Source organism: Rhipicephalus microplus, chromosome 2 (genome assembly GCF_043290135.1).
Source record: "Rhipicephalus microplus isolate Deutch F79 chromosome 2, USDA_Rmic, whole genome shotgun sequence".
NCBI classification, from domain to species: domain Eukaryota; kingdom Metazoa; phylum Arthropoda; class Arachnida; order Ixodida; family Ixodidae; genus Rhipicephalus; species Rhipicephalus microplus.
This window is the reverse complement of record NC_134701.1, coordinates 70367898-70390053: the sequence shown is the minus strand read 5'-3', so window position 1 is coordinate 70390053 and position 22156 is coordinate 70367898.

The following is a 22156-nucleotide window of genomic DNA, read 5'->3' as shown; positions in this document are numbered from 1 at the left end:
TGCCGTCAAAAAGGACTATCACTGTCGTGGTGTTGCCAAGACGTTTTGCTGCAATGGCCGTAGGATTTCGGGCTGTAATAATAGCTGCGGTGATGTCCCGTGAGATTTCGTTCAAAGGAACTCCTTTGATTACACCTTTGTCAGTGAGTTCCGGGGCCGTCTCGTATGCTCCCACCTCATACAACTTGTCGTTGGCTTTGATGTGCTTGATGCCTTGGTACTTATCTGCATGGTCTTGGTTTGGGGTGCTAACGACCAAGATGTTCTGAAAATTATTTGGACAAATCGTGTCCGTCTCTCTTTCTTCATAAGGGATCTCGGCCGCTTCATACACAGCTTTGTCTAGCTCCGTTAAGCTGAGTTTGGATAGCTGCAGTCCTCCTCTTGGCCTTATAACTATCTTGAAGTCACCTGTCGGCAGTCTTGGCATTTTGCTGGCTCTATTATTCCGGGATATCAGGTTTGCACCGCGCGTTCTAGGTGTTCGGGTAGGGCTAGGGCTACCACTGCGTTCCTGGCTACCTTTCTTCGCACGTTTTCTGTATCGAACTTCTGTCCACCCGTTGCCTGTGTCATCTTCTTGTTGGGTGACGTCTTCGTCTTCCCGTCGGGTGGCATCTTCATTCTGCTGCGATACCTCCATTATTGATGATTACGGCCTGTATGGCGCGAACGCCGAGGCCTGGCTATCGTGAGGCCGCCCCAGTCGACGCGGAGCGCTGGTCGTAGGAGTAGTAGACGCTACTTGGTGGGGGCTGGTTTTCGGTCGTAAAATCTCAAAAAATGATCACTCACCTTAGAATATGGTCTCTTCGGATTCTCGGTGACGAGAAGAATCAGATGGTATATAAATCCGAGTGGTGCCTGGCTGTATTCGCTGCGAAATCATTCTATGAGAACGGAGCCGACGTGAAGAGCGTCCATTCACATCGGTGACCGCAGCGCCTCTCCTCAACTCCCGGAAACGTTTTTCTTTTTTTGCGCGTCGTACTGTGTAAGCTAGCTGATGCTTTGGGTACAGTAGGGCAATGTATACATATCATCAAAATAATCAACAAAAAATGTTCCACAACAAAATTGTTACTCGCGACGACCCACGGAGACAATGTGCCCGACGCCCACACAATCCCCCACACTTTACGAACCACTCGCTACAATGTTGTAGGTAATTCGTGTGGTCGTTGCGATACTGGATGCGAGCGTCGGTGCGTGTGTGAGATTAGGGCAAATGCGTGTATTGTACGATTCAATCACCATAACGCAACCGATCACTCCAGCTCCCACACGCCTAGCACTTGTGTGCAGTTAACTGGTACAGCGCTGTTAACGCGAAAAAAACAAATCTGTCGTAGCGATAGCATAGCAGGACACACGATACGATACGCTTCGCGTCCGTTATCCACAAAATCGAAAGCGCTTGGCGTGGCATCGCCGGCGTGATGCGACGAAACGAACGTCACCGGGTCACGTCGAAGTGGGTCACGTACGCAGTGGCATCCGCGGTTGCTTCATCGCACAGATCTGCACGATTTTCATCTGCAAAAGCACCGCATCGGACGTCTGACAGGCGACAAAGTCGATAAATGTTTATCAGTAAAATAGTCTACTTCCCGCAACTTCAATCAACAATCATGCATATCAACTAGGTGTGCGTGATTAAATTACAAAAAGTATATCACACATGCGCCCGGCATATTACTTTCTCGAACTTGAAAAATCGTACGTGAGTGGGACCAGAACAGCGCAAAAAGCAGCAGACGCAGATATCAGCTCATACCGCCGGCAATAACGTTCGAAAGACGTGCCACTAATGCCAGCCTAATTGCATGGCTCCGCCCATATTGGCTGCTGGTTGTACAACTCGGACCAATATGGCCGTTCTAATACGCTGGCACAGCCAATAGTGGTGGGAAGTTCTGAATGCTGGTCAAACATCACCGTTCTATTCGGCTGGCACAGCCATTATTGGCGGAACATTGTCAATGCTGGCCCGACATCGCCGTTCTATTAGGCTGGCACAACCATTATTGGCGGTACGTTGTCAAAGTTGGTCCAACATCGTCGTTATATTCGGCTGGCTTAGCCATTATTGGCGGTACATTGTCAATTCTGGGCCATTCTCGGGCCATGAACTGCCTATCTATCCCCAACATTGGGCCAACGTTCTGTGCTGCCTGGTTAGGTTTTGTTCGGCCAGCGAGACGACGTTAACTTTGAAAGACACGGATGCTACCGGGTTCTCAGAACTCCTCGGCACCCGTGTCTACGGATGAAGTTGCGGATGCTACGGAGCTAAACCATTCCGGCTCAGCAGTGCAGTTTCGATATATAGATGTTCAACGTCATATTAGTCGCTGGAGGTGTGAGAGCGCCCCAGCCGTGTAGTAGGCGGTAGCTGACGCGATCTTGAGGGACAGACCAGTAATGAAACGAATTGGCCTGCTGCTATGCACGCTGAATTTTTAGTAGATATTTGGCGAGTCAGTTCATTCATTTAATACTCACTGACACCGGAGGCCCAATATATACGGATGCGATGCATACAGCTACACATGCACCTAAGGACACACAGTACACATGCATACATAAAGAGTGAACTCAATGAACAAGAATACAATCAACAATTTGCCACAGCAGCACAGACTTGAACGTGTTTACTCACATTTAACTACAAAACGCACAAGCCCATATATCAAGGAACTTCGACTGATCGTTGTGGCACAAGAGACAGCTGAGCTTTGGTGAACTTTTTTTTTTACGTTTGGTGGCCTTACCACAACATTAGGCACACATACGGCATTGTATCTGATTCTTACACAATCTGAAGTTATTCAACGGTTGCACAATGATGAACGTAATAGTTACTAGGGCTTATCAGGTTTCCGTGCAAACGATGACGTGAAGCCATGCATCGAATGACAACAGCATTCCGAAGACTGTGCCATCTCTCGACGACTGTCACAGATATATATATATATTTTCTAGAAGCTTCCGAGAAGGCAAACGCTTGCCGCGCACTCGCCCTTTCTATTTTTTTCCATTTTTTGTTCTTCCACTTGTTACTCGGAGAGGGCGCAGCTTGCAGAACAGACCTCGTCTCCTTCGTCGCATCGACTTCGTTTAGTTGTTTCGTGTTAACGTTTGCTTATACTCTATTTACGTGCTTGCCACTAGTGTGACCTTTAGCCATAAATAGACTACACCACTTTCCTTTAAATGACAATGTTTTTGATGTGGTAACGACAGTCTTAGTGGTGTATAATACGTACGTTACAAGTGGGTCGTGCGAAAAAAATAAGAGATGACCTCGCACCCAACGGTGTTCCTTCGTGAGCAATGGCAGTGGCTGTTGGCATCACGGCAGCTCGATTACTTAAGTGGAGGAACTAGTGCTTTAGTTCGCTTACGTAATATAACCTCATAGCATGCTGTGCCTACATACTTCTCTTCTTCAGATGCATCTCGCGATTCGCCTCGCGTGTCAACTTGCGGTCATTTTGCGTGGCACAATTGTGTTGTTAGCCTGTGACTGTGGTGATTACTATTACTCCGAAATTACTCGGAATTTGGAATACTTTTTTCACAAAGGTGAGTGAGAGTGTTAGTACTTACCTGCTGTGTCCAACTGTTACTAGAAGTGCATTTTGTGTTGAGTTTCGCACGACAAAGGAGAATCGTGTTAACGAGAGAGGCATACTGTTCACGTGTATAATTCCGTCCTGACTTTCAGTGCTGGCATGGGCAATTTAAAACACACGCGATTGAAAATTTTGTTTAATTCAAAGAAATCATTGGTTTACTTGTCAGAAATGTGTAGTTATGTTGATATTTAAAACGTTTCTGATGATTGTAACCCAGTCTGGCAAATAAACGCTCGGTGAAAGTTCGCAGCTCGTTGCCCTTTCTACTTTCACCCGCCGTGGTAGCGTAGCCTTATTGGGTGTCGTGTGGCTCTGCTGGAAGGCGAATGTTCGACTCCCGGCCATGGCTGCCGTATTTTTTTAGGAGGGGGGGGGGGCGGTGCAAAGAACACCCATGCATAAATCACGACAAAAAATATCAGTGGGTCGAAATTCATCCGCAGACCCCCCCACCACGGCGTGCCTGATAATCATATGGTTTTAGCGGCACGCATAACTGCAGCAATTGTATATCATCGCGCTTTCTCGCATGGACTATGCAGTGATATCACGTTTCCTAGAATGTTGAAAAATTAACTATGATGCTTTTTTATGTGCCTCGTTGAATTGATGAGTGCTATTGTGCCGTGTGAAACTAAAAACACGCATGCTTTCACCTTCCAAGTATTACTTTCCAATTATGTCGACACCGAAAAAATTCATTGTTTGTGTACCGTCTAGGGTATTCGATAAAACAAGACCATTTAGGGAAGCATAGCTTCTTGTATTCGTGACAAATTGGTAGTATGACAGAAAACTAGACACACGGAAGTGTGGGGAGGATCGTGCGAGTGCCTGGCAATAAAAAAAAAGAAAGCTTTTACTCCACATCAATGAAACAAAACTATAAACGTCACTCCTGCATTGCTTGCATCCATCGTAAGTAAAAGTAATCGTACGAGCTTGGCCGCGGCCGGCTAGGCTCGGCGTTCGCATGCGTGCATACCAGACGCCGTGGCTGAAGGAGAAACGTCGCTCCCTTGGTCCTTGCCGCGAGAGGGCAGGACGGGTAAGGCGCCCGAAAGAGAGAAAGTCGCTGCGCCGAAGGAGAAACGGAGCCTTTTTCTCAATTCTCGCTCCCCTTTAAAAGACGATAGTCTCTCTTGGCGACCTTCGACGCAAAAAGTTTGGTCTGCCTGTCCGTCTGTCTGTTAATTTTTAGAATGTATGAGTTGAACATAATTTGTACTTTTTGTAAGAAAAAAAAACAAGTATGAATCTTTAGCGACAAATAGCTTTCATTGCGCTATTCCCAGTATATTTTTCGAAACATTGGACCTTTACTGGACTTCCATTAGCAGCTTTCGAAGTGTGCAAAGAACAGCTCTAAAAAGACGGGAGAAACAGCGACTTTACACTGAATATCATTGAAAGGAGGCCATAATATGTACCAGAGTGTACCGAGAAAAAAAGGTGGAAAAGAGATGAAAATAGACGCAAATTACAAAATAACTGAACATCAATAATCATTAAGCCTGCTACACCGACCCTCGCCTCCGAAAAAGAGAGTTCTTTTTCTGACACAGCAACTGATGGCTTGCTTACGCACGCACTTTTTTCAAGCGCCATCTCAAAAGCCTCGCAGTGCTCTTCTTTACTCTTATCGAAAACTGTTGTCCTTTCGAACTTCGGAGTGTATCCCCACGTTCTCACGTGTAGCACCAGGAAGCCACCTTTGCTTTTGCGAGTGCATACTTAGGGCTGTTCGCCTTATGTATGCACAACAACCAACTTGCCCTGTAAGCCACTTTGTTACGTGTGATGAAGCAATATTTTGTTATGGTAATGCGCGAAAATGGTAATGTAATGTTCAAGTATCAACATTTTGTGAATTATAAGACTTTGTAGGCGGTGTCAATTCTAATAACGCATGAAGTAGTCTGTCTCTATTATGCTTATACTTTGTTGCTAAATATTTCCACTTGCGTTTCTTATTAACATTTATGTTTCATCCGGTTTCCTCCCACAAATTATTCTGGAATGCTCAGCGCAAACTACGCCTTATTGTTATAGAAGGTGCGCGGATATTGTAAATATCTCTTTCAAGACTGTGCGCAAGAAGCGAACACTCGAGATTATTCCATAGCTTGCGCGAAGACAAGTGATAAAGGCGGAATATTGGAAGCCTCATGTCAAAATGTCCATGAGCTTGGTCGATTATTAGTCTATAGGCGGAGGACGCTCTAGTCGCCACTGTCAGTGTCAGTGTGTTACTGGAATCTGACATTTTGTTTACTGGCCGTAGGTTCGGCCAAACAAGGTCTGTTATCTTCGGCCACGTCACGAGCCCGTGAGACCTGGTGGAGGTGCTGCGTGCCTCTCGAAAGAAAATTCGGCAGTCCCTTGAAATCCCCGAAACGCCGCAGCCTCGGTCTGCTGAGCGGCCTAGCTGCCTGCTGAGACTCTCCTCAAAACCACGTCGGGACGCTGGACGATCCGGATGATGACTGCTTCTTGGGAGCCATAAGTGCCGACGACTTCACCATGTGACAAAGAGCTGACTCGAAACTCAAAAGCGTTGTGGAATGCTTCGTGGGTAACAATGCCGCTGTTTCAAGGTATTCAAGGGAAGACAGGCGCCGTTATTTCTGCAAAACGGAGTTTGACTAAAGAGAACTTCTCACCTCTTCGATCCAAGCAGCTTCTGGTGGTTCCCTTTGCAGTGAGAGCAAAATTCCTTTATGCCCTACACGACCACTCAATGACTCGACACCTCATTGTTTCCCGTACGCTCGAAAGAGTAAGGAAAAAATGCCACTGGCCACGGCTTGCCTTAGCGCTTTCATGCGCGCTAGCAAACTTAAGGACTGTATTTTTGTTGTTGTTTCTCTATTACTAGGCGTGCTATTTTGTGCCTATTCATCATTAAGCTTTATTCTTTATTTTTAATAATTTTTACTGTTTAATCGTTCTCCCCCGGTTCAAGCGTTTTCTTAAGCATCGGGACAATGCTTTTAAAGAGAGGGGCAATGCGAAGCGCGTTTCTCGTTTACACTTATGTTTCATTTGGTTTTCGCCCACAAAGTCTGTCTGAAATGCTCAGCGTGAACTGCGCCTCAATGGTTCACGATTATTGTAGATCATTGTTTCATGATTGCACGCAAGACACGAGCACTCGAGATTTTTCCACCACTTGCGTGAAGAACAGTGAAAAGTTCGGAATATTTGATGGCACGTGAATAAATAGCAACGCGCTTGAGAGCTTGTCAATTGATTGATGACCGATGCTTTCTTCGCTGCAATCAGTATAAGTGTGTTACTGTAATCTGACTTTTTGTTTATTGCCCAGAGGTTCAGCCAAATAAACAGTTTGGTCTGAACATGTTGTCTGCTTCCTTCGGAGATGACCCGGCCCCGTGACAACACAATGGGTACAAGTTGTCTAAGGACTTGTTATTGCACTCGATGTGCAGGGGATTTTTGTGCGCAGTTTTTTTTCAACACACGTAATGTGATTTGGTGCTTTCTTTAGTAATATAAGCAGCTGGTTGAGGTTTCTTAACGTGGTGGTGTCCCAAACTATACAGTGATAGGTTAAAATGAAAAGAAATGGCGCATTTTAAATATGAAGCTTTACAGCAGTTGCGAGAAAAAGTTTGAATTTTGCGATAAAATTGTGATACCTTGCTACATGTGTAGCATGACATACGCAAGTCTCTGAAGTATATTCTTCAAGAAAAAAAAACAGTAGCATGACATACGCAAGTCCCTCAAGTATATTCTTTAAGAAAAAAAACAAAGAAATTTTACTGAGTCAACAATCTCGATACTCGAGTTTTCTTAAGTGAGATTTAAGATGGGTGCAACAAATATTTGTCGGGGAGGGGGAACTTTTTGTCTTTGGTGTGTTGATTTTAAGCAAAATCATTACGCTACACTGGAGCAAGCCACCGAGGGCTGTGTTATGGTTACATTGCAGAGCATCCTAAATGTTGCGAAACAAAATGGTTGAATCATCTGCATAAGTGGCGTACAATTTTTTGTGGTTATTATTTAAAGTATAGTTTATGTAAAAGATAAACAGCAGGATTCCGAGATTGCTATCTTAAGACACACGTTTAGATTGGTTTGAAAAACAAGGATAATGTTGAACGGTCGGGTGAAACAGAATAAATTTAGGATCAAAGCCCATATATCGGATTGTACACAAAAATGTAGACCTAGAATAATGACATGCTGGATCAGCAATTGATAAAACAGACGTTCACCGAGGAATTGGTATGGGCTGGATGGCATATATCCAAGTCTGGAACATTGACAAGTCTGCAACTGCTGTCAAAGCGAAAGATGTACAACAACGGCTGTGGAGTAGACTAGGGGAATGGGGGATCACCCCTTATTTTCAGTTTTGCTTACGTACGTGTATACAGGCGCACACAATAAACGGCACGTACGTACATCAATAAAGTATGGCGGAATTCCTCCACCCACGTAAAAAATTTCTGGCTATGCCTCTGAACTACTGCATACTGCCGATTCTGACGTAAGGGACCAGAATGTCGAGATTAACCAAGCAACTAGAGCAAAAGGTGATGACCACGCAGCGTGCAATCAAACGTGAGGAGCAGCTTGCACGCACACTTACGATCACTACACAACGTGGCGAAAATTTGTGGCATTACAGCAACGTGGCTACACAACGTCTTGTGACTGGTTCAATCGTTTAATTGTCGGTCCCACCACACAGCCCACGCGTTTAATGAAAAAAAAAGGCAGATCCCACGTACAGTAGGAAACGATGATATGCGAAGCACTAATAAGAAATGTTGATATGTCACTTTGAAACCAGCACAGCATTACGAGCTGGAGATAAATGATGCTGTACATGATATTCGTGTTATGAGTATCATATTTGGATGTGTCGTTTACAATCGTCATCCATTCAGGCCACGTGATACCAAATTCATTATACGTGAAGCTAGTGAAACGGCCGCGAGCACGCTATAAGCGTGATATGTGGTTATGTTCTTACATCACACGCGTGTCAGGATTATGATGTTTGCACCGGTCATATACTTCGTCACCCATTCACGTCACGAAGCACCAAATTAGGTATTTGTGGAGCTAGCGAAACGGCAGCGAGCGCATCATGAAGGGCCCAATATACTACAATGTAGCGTTCACGCGCGTGCCTGCTAAGCACAGCGACCCTACGTTAGCAAAACGCGAGCACTCTATAGTCTGACGCATAGCGCGACCAGCGTCCGTCGGCGCAGCTCGACGGCAACCGGTGCGAAACGTTACATGCTGCGTTTCGCGCGCATGCGTTACCCAGTGAACACTGCGTCTCCCCCTTTTCATGACAGAGGAACGCCGGATGCGCTGAAACGCGCGTGCGTCAAAGTAACGCAGCGCGGCGCGCGCCTGCGAGTATATGGCAGGCCTGGCGCCTGGCAAGGCAACGCCAGCTTGGAGCGACGAAATGAACGCCGGCGAGTATGCGCACCGCGTCACGTCGAAATGTATTGGCGGCTCGACCGTGCATGTAGTAATGTTCTCACATGACACTAATCTCATGATTATCATGTTTGCACCAGCCGCATACCTTCGGCATCCATTGGCGTCACGTAATACCACATTTGGCATATGTGAAGCTCGCGAAACGGCTTCGAGCGCATCATAATTGGGGCATGTAGTGATGTTTTTACATGACACGCATGTCACGATTATCATGTTTGGATGTGTCTTATACCTATGTTGTCCATTCGCGTCGCGTAATACCAGTTGGGTAAATGTGAAGCTAGCTAACTGGCCACGAGCGCATCATGAACGTAGCATATAATCGTGCTGTTACATGACACGCAGGTCGTGATTATGATGTTTGGACGTGTCATTTACCTATGTTGTCCATTGGCGTCACGTAATACCGAGTTTGGTAAATGGGAAGCTAGCAAAATGGCCACAAGCGCATCATGAACGTAGCATATAGTCATGTTGTTACATGACACAAATCTCATGTTTTTCATGTTTGCACCAGTATCATACTTTCGTCATCCATTCACGTCCCGTTATACAAAATTTAGTATAGGTGAAGCGAGCGAAATGGCCGCCAGTGGATCATGAGCGTGGCATGTAGTCATGTTGCTACATGGCACGCATCTCTTGATTATCATGTTTGTACTAGTCTCCTTCATAACCATTCACGTACTGAAATACCAAATTTGGTATATGTGACGCTAGTGAAGCGGCCTTGAGCGCATCACGAGCGTGGCATGTAGTCATGTTGGTACATGATACGCATGACATAATTTTCATGTTAGGGGCTGTTGCTTGAGTTCGCCATGCACTCATGGCATACCACACTAGTTTTGCAGCAAGTCATGTGAACGAAACCACAGAAAGAGCTGCAGGACCATGATATGTAAATCATGACATATATGGCATACATGTCATGATTTCCATGGTGTGACTATAGTCAAATATGTTCTTCATACAATAATGTTACGCCACCCATGTTTGGTATTGATACCATTATCGAAACGACCAGAAGAGCAAAAGTCGTAGGCGGATAGATAGATAGATAGATAGATAGATAGATAGATAGATAGATAGATAGATAGATAGATAGATAGATAGATAGATAGATAGATAGATAGATAGATAGATAGATAGATAGATAGATAGATAGATAGATAGATAGATAGATAGATAGATACGCTCAAGGTCGCGTGGGTTCACTAAGAAGTGCTCCATAAGATAAGGACAGGTGATCACCAGGGGCACTCGCATCATGTCGGCAACTCGACGTTGATCGGATACACCTTGAGCACCATGAGTTTGAATGTGAGACATCGGAACCACGCGGCGATATCACTTTTACTTCTGCATCCGCCCCTGCGTCCGTCCATGCATTCGTGCAGCCATCCATGCGTCCGTCCATGCATCTGTCTGTGTGTCCGTTCGTCTATCTAGTCAATACTCCTTGTACCACCATCTCGCATCTTCTCATCATATATTCCGCACATAAAAGCACCACCATCCAGCAGACATTTTAAGGGCTAAATGAGAGGTGGCACACGCACGCTTAGTTACGGCTTGCGCTTCGTGTCTACTTCCCACGTTTCACCACCACGAGTTCGTGGTATATACTAGTTCACTCTATCCATGGCACTGCAGCCCAGCGCTCGCTAAACGTTTCTAAAACCAAGGAGGTTACCCCCAGCGAGTATACCGTAGCAACCCTTTCTTTTCAGATAGTGCTCAATGTACATGCCAATGGCTGCTTATGGGGAATGAGAGACAGGAGAATTCGGCTTTTAGTTAACGCGCACGCTGCGAATTTTTTATTGTTCAACAACACACAGGAGAAATCTCCCACCGGCACCACCTTGCAAGTCAAAACGTAAGACTGGTTACGCACTACGACTACGACGAGGGACGAACGGGTGCCGCTTTGAGGAGCTTCACCCCTTAAAGTGTACGCCCTAGAAGCTGTTGTGTCGGTGTCGACGTCGCTAGCTGCGAGCGAAAAATCATCATTGTCCATGAACGGAAAATCGCCATAGACGCCATTATTAAAATATAATGTACTCAAGGAGGAATCGAATCTAGGCCTTCAGCGGAGTAACTGTCCCTATGACCGCGATTACAAAGCGTATTATGGCATTCTCGTCAGTGTGGTGGTCTTCACAGTGTGCGTTCCTTGTTAAATCAGGTCGAGCCATGCAATGTGCTTGCGGCAAAAAATTTTTCTAGCCCCCTCACCACCAATACAGACTGTTTGAGTGATGAAAAATGGATTGCCAAAATATGCAACAGCTAGGGTTGTAAAACTTCGACAACCTCAGTAAATAAATACTTGGTTGGAGAACATACACTACAGCCCAGGCTTTCGTTTTAGGGGCAAAATCCTTTACGCCGAGGGGTTGTCCTTCCTAGCTTGTCGTGAATCGTGACCGCCGAGTTCGATGACGAACTCAGCGGGTGGGGATGGGCGGATAGACAGACGGACGGATGGGTGGATGATCGGACAGACAGGTGGACGCACGCGTGGATGGACACACGCATGCACACGCGCACATAGATACGAACGGAAGAACGAATGGACGGACGGAAGAAAGGACAAACGGACGCACGAACGGACAGATATACGGGCGGACGAACGGAAGCATAGATGGACGAATAGACGCTTCGAACCACTTACCATTATTCACTCAGTGAGTATGCTGTAATATTCACAGCAGCACTAGCTTCTCGAGATACTTTTGTGTTTCTACGGAGCCATTCCGCCCGAGTACTTATTATCAGTTTTCCTTGGTATAATAAAAATAACTCTACTGACAATAAAATTAGGTGGCTGTTGTTAACTGGCATATCGGATGCGTATGGTAACAAAACATACGCTGCCTAAAATAAAGGCCCATTAGTTGAAAGCATAAATATTGAAGAGTGTTCGATAGAGCTCACTAAAAGATCGTAAGCGGCTGGAATTGTAGAGGCTCTTAGTTCAGCAGATTGAACCGCCACGCGCATCTTCCGACGAGGGCTCCGAGATGAATTTCGTCAGAGTGGCTAAGCACGAAGGTGATCCAAATTATACACCAGCGTACACGAACGTAGAAGTTTGAATGCTAATATCACACGCCTAAGACAAGGAATTTGGTTAGATTTTTGCTCTTTAGGCTCAAATACACAACTTGGGTATAAGCTTACAGCCTTTTATATCTTAGCTGTAATTCCCCATCTTAACAGCTGTTTTTCCTATCTCTAGAAAATTACGAAAACATCATTCGTGGTTACCTAATGCTTTCAATGGTTCTTATAAAAGCTTGGTGTACTGCCAGCAATGATTGCCTCGTCAGCCGAAAGGTTCCCCATTATTTTGGATTTCTCTACTAACCATCGATAAAAAAAGCAGTTGGAGGAAAATAACACGGTGATCACAAAGAACGTCTACAAACTAAGTTGAAGGACGTAGTGTCAGCGAAAACAAAAAAAAATATAGCAAAAAGAAAAAGTACCTCGGGAGCCATGAGGTGAAGGCCGAGCTGTGTGCCGCATCATCAATAGCCTTTAGAGCCTTCGGGGCTACCAGCCTCATCTAGCGAGGCAACGAGCTCCAGGTGCGAACGACACGTACACCACGAGGTGATTGGGACGATGGAAAGAGATGTGACAAGGAAAGCCAATAACGACGGGCACGTCCACCGCAAAACTTCTCGAACAAAGCACAGGAAGACCTGCATTAGTGGACACGATTTGTTTTTCATTTTTTTTTACCGGTAACAGCAAATGACGCTTTGTCGGCAAAAGACGGGGTTCGTTAGGTGTTCTTCGCACGACTGGCGGTCTGCAGGGCAAGAAAAGGGACCGGCTGCGCCACCATCGCCCCGAGCATTCGAGTGCTTCGGGAAGACGTTGGGAATCTAATTACATCGTTCAGGGGGCTGAACATCATTAGTGGGGAAAAGATTTTGGTGGGGTGTGGAGGGCACCTCGGTGCACCTGTTGCGGGCATCCTAATGTCTGCCACAAAGTTGTGGAGTTGGTGAGATCCAATTTGATTTAATATGATGGACTGGAGTGATGATGATTGCTATAGCGTCAACTCACGATAAGGACAAGAGGCACGCGAAGATGACCGCTAACATCCAACTAGGTTTATTCTGCAGAATAGAAACATATATAGAAGACGAAAATGCGCGAAAAAAAGGTGAGTAGTGCAAAGAAGCCAAGCTATACAATAAACTAGTCTAGTGGCTAAGGTACTCGGCTGCTTCCCCCGATGGTCGCGGGATCAAATCCCGGCTGTGGCTGCTGCATTTCTGATAGGGGCGTAAATGTTGTAGGCCCGTGTACTCAGATTTGGGTGCATGTTAACGAACCCCAGGTGGTCGAAATTTCTGGGGCCCTCCACTAAGGGGTCTCTCATAATCATATGGTAGTTTTTGGATGTTAAACTCCACAGATCAATCATTATACAATAAACTAAGAAAGGACAAAAAAAACATCACCAGAAATTAAGCTAAAAAACATAAATAACAAGTATCAGTAGGTGCGCGTGTCGACGCTTTCCATAAACAAGAAGGCGCTTTTGCTTAATTTGTTTTCATGTTTCTTTAGCTAATTTCTGAGCATGTTCGTCTTATAAAATTATTCCTAGCACACCTCCTTCTCAATATTAGTCGTTTGTTACATAATTTTGTAGACTATATATTCTGCTTGTCGGAATTACTTTTCTTCTTCAAGTGCTAAAATTTCCATGCTCTAACATCACGACCTACCGACCAGACCAAGCCGACAACCATCTATGAAGTAGAGGACTAGATTGTGTTGCTTTTCAAAATGCTTCAGTGCATACCGGCAGCAATCAAAAAATAAAACACTAGACACAGCACAAAACCAGCACAAAAAATAACTAAAATGACTAATGGTACAAAAACTACCAAGAAAAACGAATTACAAAGAAAGAGAACGAAGGCTGGTATTTACAATTGATCAAAAGCATACTTTAAAGGCAAACTTACCCGTTTTGGGACGTTAAACCCCCCATATCAATCAAAGGCAAACTTACCCATGAAAGGTTACATGCAGGATGGCCCGAGCTTCTAAGGCAGACGAGTTTGCTTCGAGCATGTTCTGCGGTGGCAATAGCATGAAGACAGGGCGGAGCGCGAGACAAGAGCGTTGATAAAATTGGTCACGTGGCGTTGGAAGTGTTGAAAGCGCTTTTGTGACATTGGCGGCGGTTATCAAAGAAACACTGTGTGAACACATCAGCACCGCCACTCAGTCAATAATTGAACAGTGCAGCGACGTTTTAGGGGCGAAGCTCCTTACAGCGGCACATGTTCATCCCTCGTCGTAGTCGTATTGCGTAACCATTCTTACGTTTTGACCTGCAAGGTGGTGCTGGTGGGAGATTTCTTCTGAGTGTTGTTGAACAATAAAAAATTCGCAGCGTGCTTGTTAACTGAAAGCCGAATTTTCCTGTCTCTCATTCCCCATTACCAACCATTGGCATGTACATTGAGCACTATCTCACAAGAAAGGGTTGCTACGTTATACTTGCTGGGCGTGACTTCCTTGGTTTTAGAAAAGTTTAGCGAGCGTCGGGCCGCAGTGCCATGAATACAGTGAACCAGTATATACCATGATTTCGAGGTGATTAAAGGTGGGAAGTAGACACGAAGCGCAAGCCGTAAGTAAGTGCGCATGTGCCACCTCTCGTTTAGCCCTTAAAATGTCTGCTGGATGGCGGTGCTTCTATGTGCGGAATATATGATGAAAAGATGCGAGATGGTGGTACATGGAGTATTGACTAGATGGACGAACGGACACACAGACAGACGCATGGACGGACGCACGGATGGCTGCGCGAATGCATGGACGGACGCAGGGGCGGATGCATGGACGAACGCAGGGATTGACACACGGATGGACGTGCGGACGCACGAAGAGGTGCATGCGCGGATGGGCGGATGGAAGCACGGACATTCACACCGATAGACGCATGGACGCACGGATGCTTCGCCCCACTCTCTATCATTCACCTCGCAGATATGATGCCGTTTTTTTTTCTTTTTTGCCAACTCAACACGCGTATCTCACAGGCATGCATGTTCTTGGGCGTTGGTCCTCTTTCGGGCAGGTTCTTTCGTACCACCTGCAGTATGGAAATTTCCACTCTCGAAGGAAGCAAGGGTGCCCATGCAGAACTCCCGTGCTGTTCGTTTCACTTCTATAAAATATTTGGATAAAAAACTGCAGATCCTTTAAGATCCGCACAACGTTACGAGGTTGAGGTAAATGATGCCGTACAAGACTTCGGTGTCGTTATTATCATGCCTGGATGTGTCGTTTACCTTCGTCATCTATTCACATCGCGTGATACTAAATTTAGTATATGCGGAGCAAAAAAAAAAGACGCGAGCACGTTATGAGCATGGTATTTTGTCGTGTTCTTACGTGACACGCATGTCAGTATTATCATATTCGCACCAGTTATATATTTCGACAGTCATTGACGTCACGCAACACCGAATTCGGTATATGTGGAGCTGACAAAACGGCCGCGAGTGTGTCATGAAGGGCCTAATATACTCCATTGTAGCGTTGATGCGCGCGCACGCTGGGTACAGCGGCGCTACGTTAGCGAAACGCGAGCACTTTATAGTCTTACACAAGGCGTTTACTCCATCCGTCAGCGCGGCCCGACGGATGGAGGACCAGCGCCTGGCGTGCCAACGTCGGCATGACGCGACGAAATGAATGCCGGCGAGAACACGCACTGCGTCACATCAAAATGTATTGGCGTCTTGACAGTGGCATATACACATGTTATGACATGACATTCATCTCATGATTATCATGTTTGCACCAGCCACATACCTTCGTCATCCATTCACGTTTCGTTGACCGAATTTGGTTCATGAGACGGTAGTGAAACGGCCGCGAGGGCACCATGATCATGACATGTAGTCATGTTAATACATAACACGCATCGCATGATTATCATAATTGCACCAGTCACATAGCTTCGTCATCCACTCACGTACCCTGATACCAAATTCGGTATATGTGACGCTATAGCGAAACGGCCGCGAGTGCGTCACGAGTGTGGCATGTAATCATTTTGTTACATGACACGCAGGATATGATTTTCATATTAGGGTCTGTCGCATGTGCTCACCATGCAATCATGCTATACCATACCAGTTTTGCAACATGTCATGTAAACGAAACCACCACAAGAGCTGCAGGACCAAGAAGTGTAAATCATGACATTCATGACATGTCATGATTTTCATGCTATGACTAAGCAATTTTTTTTGCCTTGCTAAACATATATGTATTTTCTACTTTCGTTTTTTTGCACTGTGCTTTTTTTTCTTACTTAAGTTACCGTAACAACTGAATGTTGTATATTTTGTCTCTTGTCCCGATAACATCATGTATGGAGCCCCCCTGACAGTTTCTAACTTTAGGGCTCCTTGTGTGTATTACCAATCTGTACGCACTTTTCTGTAAACTAACATCGTTGTTGAATAAAAAAAACATCAAAACTTCAAACTTGAAACTTCAAATATGTTTTTCATACGGTCATGTTATGCCATACGAAGTTTGGTATCGACACAATTATCGAAACGGCCAGGAGAGCTAAAAGTCATAGGCGGCTAGATAGATAGATAGATAGATAGATAGATAGATAGATAGATAGATAGATAGATAGATAGATAGATAGATAGATAGATAGATAGATAGATAGATAGATAGATAGATACGCTCAAGGTCGCGTAAGTTCACTGAGAAGTGCTCCATAAGGTAAGGACAGGTGATCACCAGGGTCGCTCGCATCATGTCAGCAACTCGGCTGTGATTGGATACACCGTGAGCACGGTGAGATTGAATGTGAGATATCGGAACCGCGCGGTGATATCACTTTTACTTCTGCGTTCGTGTGTGTACCGTGTGCCCGATAAAGCTGATAGATTTATTGCCGCCTCACCTACTTAGGCCGCTACTTTATTTATAAAGTGGTTTGTGACCTTCTGCAATCCTGCTCAAATAAACACACGTTTTAATCTGCTTATCATCCTCCTACCGATGGTCTGATCAAGTGTATCAATTGAACTATATGTCTGCTATATGTCTCCGCCGACTATAGTGACTGGGATACACTGCCGTTTGTTATTTTCGCGTATAATTCTTCTCTACACAATGCTTGCTCGGCAGTGACCATAAGCTGCTTTTCGAAACAGTACTGCCATTTAAACTAAGCAATACGTTTGTGTGGGCTCGGGACGCAACAGGTTCGCCAAGTTGCTCTACGCCGAATCATAAAAGAATCAGAGGCCCATATATGTTTCACAGAAATAAAGTGTTCTCGTAGTATACGTGTAAATTAGGCTAAAGTTACTAACAAATATATATCGACGAATTGTGCAACATGTTTTTTTTAGTGTTTAGTGGACACGATGGTGGAAAGCCCCGTTCGAAAACGATGCAAGATATCCCACCAAGAAATAACATTTTAATATCTGAAGAAGAAATCCAGTAGGTCGTGCTATTGTCCTGCGTCAGGCTAGGACAATAGCACGACCTACTGGATCTTAATGAAGTTCTTTCATATATCCATCCATCAGCATTAGAGCGCTGGCTTCTGTATTTCACATTTCGTTAGCACATATGTGTACGCTCTTCGAAATAAATTTTGTTTGAAGTAAGCGCTTCACTTTGTCCTTTATCTTGTGCTGTGTTTCACAAATTTTACGCGCAACGTCATTACCTATGTCTTACCAACACGTCTTACCAACTTCATACATTTAGCTTTCAGATGACTGGAAATAGGAAAAATTATTGCTATACCCAAATCATCTAACGCTTCAATCGCGTCTGTTCATTGACTAAATTCTCTGCTTTGCTCAAGCGCGAAGATATTGGAACGCGTTTTATTTAAGCACCTGGGATCTTTCTTCGAGGATAGAAATCTACAATGACCGGCAACAAGGCTTTCGAAAATGCTTCTTAACCATCATTCGACAACTAGAAACCGTTCATTACATTGCAGCTATTTTTAGAAAGCAAGGCCAGACTAACCTGATTTTTCTAGACTTTGAAAAGGCATTTCATCGCGTGTCGCACCTGAAACTTCTTGCGAAACTTGAACCTACACTGAAAAACGATTCATTGTTTTCATAAATTGAGGCCTACCTTTCTTGTCTAAATCAAAGTGTTTTTATCGATAACGTCCACTCCGATTCACGACTGATGAAATATGAAACCAAACATAGTTCAGTGCCTGAATCATTTATTTTTTGTATTTTGATAGATAATATTACCCACGAAATTCCGGTTAATATTCAGCTATTTGCGGATGACTACTATCTTTTTCAAAAAATACGTAGTACAGATAACTAGGTTATTTTTTAACGCAGCATTATTGAAAATATCTTCTTGGTGTGAAGTGTGACAGATGAAGCTTAACGAAAGAAGCATGATAGCTATGACCATAATACGTTCTTTTGCAACACTCATATTCCATCATTGGAATATGAGTGTTCTTGGCTACAGACAACCGTCGGTCTCGACAATATTCAAGCGTCTCTTTCAGCTGTTCTGACCCTATTTCGTGATTGTTTGAGCCACTACGCACAGTTAACGCATGAAGTCCCAATATATCATGTTCTGAATTTCGACTTAGAGCCGCAATAAAGTGAAGGACGTGTTTGCTCACTGCATGAAGCTAGAACAAGAAACCGTTTCTCTGCTACCCCCCCCCCCCCTTTCCCGCTATGATTGTAAAACGGCGCATCCTCGCAATTTGTTTAAGCTTATGCGGAAACAAATGAATGTTAAATTCATTGCTGAGGACTTCCGCCTCAGTACAGGTAGTTCCCACATCTTCTACTTTTGTCAGTGGCTAGTGACTTACTAAAAAAAATTAAACATGCTAGACAGGCGAGTCAGTTGATATTATAAAAGAAAGAAAAGTTCCTTGTGAGGCCTTTTTTTCTGTGATAAGTGAAAATTAGCTTCACTGAAAACGAATAACCTTAGGTAAATTTGATGTCACTGTACGACGTAAATTCACACAACGAAAATATACATAATTCTAAAACGATGAGCACGACACTATCCCAGCTGAGTTATGCGTTCAGGAGAATATAAATTCACTCAATCTGGCACGTGCATGCCTGTGGGCTCAAAAAATAACTTTTTATCACTAAAAAAGGTGCTCCCGAAAAATAAATGGAGCCGTGTTACACCACTTGTCACAATTGCACGATAGGAACGAAGTCATGTCAAGTGCCGATCGAAAACCAACATGGCCAACAATATTACCAGGCATTCCATCATGCAGCCCCCTCTGTGGACGAGGGCAAGTAATGCAAGAGGATCTCCATCATCATCATCATGAGTAAGGTAAATCAAAGCGCACTGATTGACACCTCTGGTGCACAGATGGGATGGCTGAAGGTAATTGATGTATTCACCAAATATGTACGATTAACCTAATGACCAAAACACGTGCACTCGCAGGAACAACACCAGAGATACAGGCCTCAATTGTAACAGAACCCCAAAGAAACATGACCGGTGTAGAGCAGCTAGCTTTCCAAGCTTTCGTACGTGTTTACGTCGTCAAAGGAATTATAAGGTGATCTTGTGAAGAAAGAAAAATTACGAACCACAAAGTCACCTGTACGACAATGTTTTACGGCAATGTCACAAAACAGGTCTGTGGTCCGGTAAGGTGGCATATTTATCGCCCTGATGATGGCCAAAATTTTGTTCACTTGTCAGTTCTGTTGCCAAAAGGAAAGCCACATGATTAAAAGAAAGAAAAAAATAGAGAGAAGCTATTAATTGGGAACAAAGCACAATTGACGCTCTCCGTAGTCCTGTAGTAAAAAGTGTATTTCACCGTCAAGTAAGGCTCTGAACACCAGGCTCAGGCAACAAAACAACAACCTTTTTAGAGAGACAGTCATTGGGGACAAAAGAGAAGTTGTGCCAGTGACCCACTGTTCGAGTCGTGTTCGGCCATCAAAAAAAGAGGAGGAAGGGGCCCGAGAAGCGATTGAATCATACTAAATTGATTTGTAGAAACAAAATCACATGCATGCATGTTCCGGTCATGCTGCATGCTGTCGAAAATGAACACTGATTTTTCAGCGCTGATAGTTTTTAAACAAAATCAAAATGTCAAGCGTCATATTTTGCACTGTTTTTTGTTCGGTTTACAAGAAACTAATATATTCATTTTTATTTCTCACGTTTTTGTGTTTAAACTGTTCACCATATAATTAAGGTTCGTTCATCCAGAGCAGGACCGTCTCGTTGAAATTGCGACAACCATTTCGCTTACTATCATGGCAGGTAGTGACAATGAGCATAGGCAGTGCAGTAATAAGTACTACCCATCGTTGTTTTGCCATATAGTTGCTCGCATCAAAGTATAAATAAGCGAAAGCGCTTTGGTTGATGCGTTGAATAAGTAGCATTGTATCTGTCAGTGTAGCTGAAAAAAATGAAAACATCAAGTGCGAAAAAAAAATGGCAGCAGGTGTTATATTTTCTTATACATCAAAACAACTGTTGAACAATTTAATATGTGTTTTTTTGTCACAGAGCCACCGTACCAATATGAGAAATACGCTCGAGAAATACTTTGCTTTGGGCTAGTTGGTGCATAGTGCTCACATAGAAAGGGCAGCGCGAAAACTCGGGAAAAAAAGGAGGACAGTAGAAACAGAGCGCTGACTAACAACTAAATTATTGCCATCACCTGTGCATATACATATACCTAAAATGTGATTGAGAGGAGGTTTAGAAGCAAGAAAATAATGCTGGTTTTAACCAGCGATAAAAACTGCAAACGATAATATGTTCAAAAGAACTCGCGCAAGCGCGATGAGTGAAATGTATCAGGTCATGATACAGCAAATGGCACAGAAAATCAAAGAAAGCCTATAAGATAATAAATTTCAGCGTCAGACAGGGATATGGAAGGCTTCCTCACGCACTTGTCACCTGCTTCATAAATGAAGAAAGCCTCACTAATCTCGAGCTCTAACGTATCCCTCCCCATTTAAAAAAAACCGAGTACTACGAAAGTCAGGAGAGCAGCCACAACGCCTACAATGGTCAGCCAGAAAACCACTGGTCGTATTGCGTACAATATAGTCATGCACCTTCGCCCTATCATTAAAACACCTGCCAGTTTGACCAATGTACTCAAGTCCACAACTTAAAAGAAACCTATAAACTACATTGGAAATACAACCTGTGAACCTGTTTCTGTGTTTGGTTGTGCACCCGGGGTGTTTTTTCTGTAGGCTAGGCCCCATAACCTCGAGAGTTTGTAGGGCGGGGACAGTACAACTTGCACGTCATGCTGTGATGCAATCCCCTTCAAGTTATGCGAGAATTTGTGAGCGTATGGGATAATTTGCACATGCTTCTTCTTTTTCTACCATCTTTTTTGTTTTGTTTGATCGCGTTTCATGTTCGTAGCAGGGTCTCACACACCGCAAAAAATAATTCAGGAGGGTAACCCGCCTGCTTCAATCTGGTAACCTATGCATTAAAGCCAGATGAATTGAGATGTACACACGACTAATTCAGGGCTGAATGCAGACAGTTCACTGCAATGCTTCGCTTAACAAGCTTCAAATGGGCGCTCTCATGACGTAACAAAGGTTTCTTAGATCTAGGATTATACTTCCAACAGATGTAATTATCGCCAAAAAGCAAGCCAATATCAATTAATTGAAACGCTCGCTTATCAGGCTTTTTATGCGTAAATTTCAGGCCTTGAGTTTCACTCTGAAACACATGCAAAACGTCATTGATGACTATGTCAAAGTCATCAACATCATTCAAAATTACTAGAAAATCATCCAGATACCTAAAGATCTTGACAACCTGTGGTACTTCCAATTGATCCTGCATGCGGCAACCAACGACCGACAAGAAAAGATCACACAACAATGGAGCCACAGCTGAACTAATGCATACTCCCTTTCTTTGAA